We start from the raw sequence: 6,000 nt of genomic DNA, 5'->3' as shown, positions 1-6,000 counted from the left end.
TGTGTATGTGTGTACTTGCGTCGCCATGCAATCTGAGCCGTAGATCGTTGAATAATCCCGGCTGTTACGATGTCTAGCTCATATACGGGGCGCTCTGTGTGGACGAAACAAGGGCTCAGATCGCTACAACCGCATGCGAAATACTCTGAATGCCTGCCAGTACACTTGTTCGCCGTCTCCGTGCTTGTACTGCGGCAGGAGACGTGACGGCAAGTGGGCACGTATATCATAGTGGCCGCTTTCACTCTTGGTATACTTTGCCGCAATACAATGCGCATGCTTCATTGCTGGCTTCGAAGCTGGCTTTAGGCAAACGGTATTCAACGCTCGAGCCATGTTGTCCGTCACTGCGGATAGAAAACGCATACACGTTCAACCTATTTGAGCTGCATCATTTTTTCGATGTTTAACCCTCTGTACTAAATGAAGAGCATAACGTACGCCTGTGTGGGTGATTTAAAAGATTGATAAAAAGCCTGGTAACATGTGCAGTCAGTCAAAAAACACTTATTTATGCAGGCGTCCACGCTCCTGTAAAAAAAATGCAATTCTCTGATGACCCTCTGGAGGTGGATCCGCACCTATATAAACACAGCCGGCTCATCAATCACAAAGTAGGAGCTGAAAAGAAATTTTTAATGCTCATTACACAGCGATTCATTTGTGGTCAGCCAGTGACAAACGCATTGCACGAAACAGTGAGACTTCGTTTAATCCGCAATGCTTATGTAGCGAACAGGAGAGCAATAACATTTCTAGCAGAAAATGCTTGCTCCTTGGCATCCGATCTCCTTATTCATTTGCTACTTTCTTCAAATTTTTCTTTTTATGTGATGCTCTTGCCTTCACACACTGTCAGACTTCTCCTTCATGCGTTTCCTTAATACTCTTTCTATCCGCTTCTTGCTCGACATACCGTGCATGCCTTCAGTCATGTCCAATTGATTGATGCAGTCTTGTCCTTTTGTCTCTCTCCTCCAGAACCTGCAACTTTCGACAACCACTCCCCAGCATTATTTTGCTTCTTTTTGTGATAGTGCCTGGCTATCTGTTGCTGATGCCACACATTCATTTTGCAATGGTTTATTCCACAAAATTCATGCAGAAGTGGAAACACAGATTACACTTCATTCTTCACCACAGCTTACTATGTCTGCATCAAAACTTGATATTACCTACACGTCTGCACTGTCTTTGTGTCTTCCTTTGCAGCTGTAGGTCACTGCATGAGCAGAAAAAGATTTTGTTGCTTAATGTTCATGTGCTTAAGCAGGCAATGTAGTGTACTTGATTTTCACAATGCTTAACTCAATTGGTGGTATGCCTGCACTATAACATGCACAAACTGAACAGCATAACCAAACAAGAAAATTGCTAGCCTATCACAGTTAGGTTGAGTCATTTGAATGAAAGTTGGGACAGTTTTTGTATGGGATGGCTGATGGCATTCAGGCTCATCATGTCATCCTCAAAGTGGGGGCGAAAACGCAGTACATGTATAAAAGATGAGCAGTTTTATTGGATTGTGGTGCTTTACATGCACCTCACTTCAAGCACAATGATGTCTTTGCGTGTCACCTGTGTCGATATGAAGCCACTGCAGCTGGTGAGCAATGTGCTTGCAGATGGCACTGGCTACATTCCTTTGGAAAGGCATCATGTTGCACAATGTAGTGAAGATGAAGGCTTTTAAATTAATGTGTACTTTACTTTTTATTTACCTCTCACCTACTGTTGCCAACACAAATGATGCCTCCTGGTAAGCCGAATGCCTGTGAACATTGCAAGGCAAAGTGTCAGGCAACCGTTTATAATCTTCAGCATAATACTGTAGAAGGCGGCCTTCTGGTTTGTATACATGAAAGCACCAGGAAAGCAATCTAGATAGGCTAAAGACTAGCTGACTTGACAGCTCTGTACAGCCTGTACTGCTTACAGAAAGCAAGTCACACTGGTCATGGGAGCTATAGCAGCGGCATGCAAATAGAGGTTTGTATTACCTGTAGTACATATACATAGCCTTTCTTTCATGAAAAATATGTTTGGTCACTTTCCATTAACTTTACCTAGTCAGGACATGCATTATCACTTAAACTGCTTAGTCTTCAAATAAAACAAGCATTTTCTGCATAGTAACTTTTACTTACATGAAATATGTGGTCGTGTTGACCTGCAGAAGTGTACAGAATACATAAAATCTTGAAGCACTTAAGCAGAATTTATAAACAATGCTAAATTTAGGTGGACTGACAAACTGGACTCTACAACACAGATAATATAGGGCACTTTCAAGACAGTTTCTTGATGGCCTACTACCTAGAAGGTATTTAGAACAAAAACAGTGTCAACTGATTGGAAAAGGAAAGGGGACAGACACAGTGCTCACTTACGACTCAAGGTTTTTGTGTGTGTGTGTGTGTGTGTACAGTAATATATACAAGGTGGGTTCAAAAAGAAACCGAACTTTTGAAATAGCGTGCCAATCAGCAGAGGGAGCGCGCTGCGGCTACTGAGCGCATGTAGCGGCAGGTTTAGACAACAAACTGCCATTCGCTGCGTTTCGCTCTGGCTGTTATTTGGCTAGCTACAGCCGCTGAAGTGAGCACATGAACAAGCTGCTCTTCGGATTGGTGCCAAAGTGACAATGAAGGAATTGGAAGAACAGTGTGTGTGTGTGAAGTTCTGCTATAAACTTGGGAAAACTTTCACAGAGACATTTCAGTTGCTTAGCCAAGCATACGGGGAGGACTATATGAGTCGCACGCAGTGCTATGATTGGTTCAAGCATTTTGAAGAGGGAAGAATGTTGGTCGGTAACGATCCCAAGCCTGGACAACCTTCCACATCCACAGATGATGACCACATCGAGAGAGTTCGAATTATGATTCGTGGAAATCGTTGTTTGACTGTTTGAAAAGCCGCTGATGACGTGGGTATCAGCGTAGGATCATGTCATGAAATTTTGAGTGACAAACTTGGGATGCGTCGTGTCAGTGCAAAATTTGTGCCACGTTTGTTGTCTGGTGCACAGAAGCAGACCCGTGTTGAAATAAGCCAGGAAATGCTTGCCGCTGCCAATGACGATGAAAACTTTCTTAAGAACATCATAACAGGCGATGAGACATGGGTTTATGCCTACAATGTTGAAACGAAAGTGCAGTCGTCGCAGTGGGTGGCCAAAGGTTCTGTTCGTCCAAAAAAAGCACGCATGAGTCGGTCAAAAATGAAAGTGATGTTGGTTGTGTTTTTTGACTGCAAAGGCATTGCCCATCAGGAATTTGTGCCACATGGTTAGATGGTAAACAAAGAAGTTTGCCAGGGAACCCTAACATGTTTGAGAGATTGTGTGTGCAGTAGGAGGCCTGAATTGTGGGAAAATCAGGCTTGAATGTTGCATCATGACAATGCCCTGGCTCACATGTGGCTCCTTGTCTGCAGCTACTTAGCGAAACACCACACTCCTTTTGTGCCCCACCCACCATATTCTCCGGACCTAGACCCTTTCCAAATCCTAGAGGAGATCCAGGACAATGCGAGAAGAGACCTGCATGCCATTCCAGAAATTGCATTCCAGGAGGCTTTCCAAAAAATGGAAGAAAAGATGGGAAGAGTGCATTGCCAGTAGAGGGGACTACTTTGAAGGGGACAGCACTGAAGATGTACCATAAGCAGCAAAGCTGTTATAGCAAAAGTTCGGTTTCTTTTTCAACACACCTCATATGCATGGAAAGGGTGGGGTTCAAGGCAGGTGCAACAACAACACCCAATGTGAGGTCGAATGTAGAGTTTAATGTCCAAACCACAGCAGTAAGCTGGTAACTTTTAAATGGTAAGCAGAACGGTAATGCTACGGGAACTGTCATCCCCTTCATAATTGTAACAACCGTCGGAATATTGAAGTGTCTTTTCAATGTCCCATTAATTTCCACTATTCTCATTCTAAATGGGCAAATGCACCTCCATTCATTTACCATAAGACATATCAAGAGATCAACCTCAATAATGCTAGTTCTTTCTAGGTAGCTGAAGCAAAATAGCATTTCGTTCAGTCAGTATTGATGCAAGTTTTCAAACACTCCTATCATGAAATAGCTCAGTTGTCCATCTTGAGCAAGGCAGTTATTAGCTGGTATAATGTCAGAATTTGTTTATCATTTACTGGTAGACCTGCTGATGATAATGTAAGCAGAATGCTGCTGAGACCAATGAGAAAGTGTGAAAAAGAAAATAATTATAACATTGTTCCAGCCATCATTCCCTAAGGTGTCCACCCTGCCCCATCGTAAGCAATCACTTCACATCCCAGCATGCATATCTTGCGCATTTCTTTATTTCACTTTTTCTCTATTGTGTAGGACTGGCCATATTAGCTTAAAGCACTAGAAATCAATAACAATGACATCAGCATTGCCGCTGAGGAAAGACTGAAGTTAAAGAAAACAGAACAAAATCGTACAAGGAAAGTAAGGAACACACACGAGCACCTATTCACAACTGGAAGTTTATTGGTGAAAAAACAGGTACAACACAAATTGATAAGGAAAAAAAATGTTCACGGAAAAACTGTACATGTGTAACAGAACCTTGTGGGTGCATAAAGAAAAAAAAGACTAAATGTTAACGTCATCACCCAAAGGGTCCCTGAAACTATTTTAGTTGTGTGTTACCTACACGTACACAGTATCTCTCCTCGAATGGTTACTCAAAAAAGCTTCATGTCACCATGCTATATAAAGAGCTGCAAGTGGTTAAAAATTACCCTCCTCTAAAGCCTTTCCTCTCCAATGTCACTTTTATTCTATGTGGCCTTGGCTATGTCCTGCCTCATTGGACACAACATCGTACAATGACAGTAGTGTTGGCTACTTGCAGTTTACTTGAACCTAGTGTGTTCCTGTGTCACTTAGAGATGCAGCTTTTTTTTGTTATTGTGGTGATGAAGGCCTCAAAACGAAGTTTACATAGAGCGCTTATGTTTTGTACAGTGTGCAGTCGCGGTAACTTACTCTCTGCACTCACCTGCAGTACAAGAATATAAGTGCTGAATATCTCCGCAGCCTCAAAACGAAGCCTGGTATTCCCATTTCCAGCCTCTACTAGTATATGCGAACATTGTGATGTACGGTTTTACTGGCTACTTTTAAAGGCTGCTCGGATATTTAGCGTTTTCTGAGATCCTCTGGTCCGTAAACTTTCTTAGTCAATAGTATGTGTGTAGACAACAGTGGCAGACAATCTGCTATCTCAGGCAAGTCTACCATTGGACTCAAGAAACATCTACATGTCTTACATTAGTGTGTTTACTTTTACAGGTCCATCAATTACTGTGCCTTCATATCCTACTAAAAATAAGCTTAATGAGGAGGCTTGCTTTGCGTATTCTTAATGATGTCATGTGGGAAGCCAATCCACTTCATGAAAAAAGATCACTTGTTCGTTCTACTAGAGGTGGCTAAAAACCTGGGAAGTGGTGCCGCTGTGACATCTAGCAATGGTGATGTTTAATACCTAATAATCACACAATTGATGCAGAACACCTAAATTTTATTTCATCATTCATCATTAGTACAGATGGAGGTCCCGGAGTTACAAAAACTGTCAGTGGGACCTATTAGTAGTTAATATAGTAATGAATACATTATGGCAACATAGCAGTGATACACATCAGAATACACGAAGTTAATGAAGCAAGTAATCAAATACAAGGAAGGTGCTTACAAATGCAAGCAAATGAAATAGATGATGTGTATGAATAAATAAAAATGTAGTAATTGGCACGTTATGGAAACATAGGGATGACACATATCAAAGAACACAGGGTTAATGTACGAGATAATTAGAAACAAAAATATGCTTACAATATGCAAAGTACAAGTGAAATATATATTGTGCGACAAAAAACTTAAAATTTCTAAAAATAAGGAAGGAAAAAATAAAGACAATGGGATATAGAGAATAAAAGCGATACATTAGGCAAGTACAGAAGCACTGAAAGTGGTA

The 6,000-nt window shown here is 41.5% G+C and overlaps 1 protein-coding gene across 1 annotated transcript in view; it reads right to left on the bottom strand.

Moving 5' to 3' along the window:
• Window positions 1–978: 978 nt before the first annotated feature.
• The window catches only part of LOC142588152 (uncharacterized), a 30,102-nt gene continuing 25,080 nt past the window's right edge, over window positions 979–6,000 (bottom strand). Inside the window, exon 8 of the transcript XR_012829676.1 lies at window positions 979–1,222. The gene's annotated coding sequence lies outside the window, so the exon portion shown is untranslated. The remainder of the gene's footprint in view (window positions 1,223–6,000) is intronic.

The sequence above is a fragment of the Dermacentor variabilis genome, chromosome 7 (assembly GCF_050947875.1).
Source record: "Dermacentor variabilis isolate Ectoservices chromosome 7, ASM5094787v1, whole genome shotgun sequence".
NCBI classification, from domain to species: domain Eukaryota; kingdom Metazoa; phylum Arthropoda; class Arachnida; order Ixodida; family Ixodidae; genus Dermacentor; species Dermacentor variabilis.
This window is presented reverse-complemented; position numbering and strand designations above follow the sequence as displayed.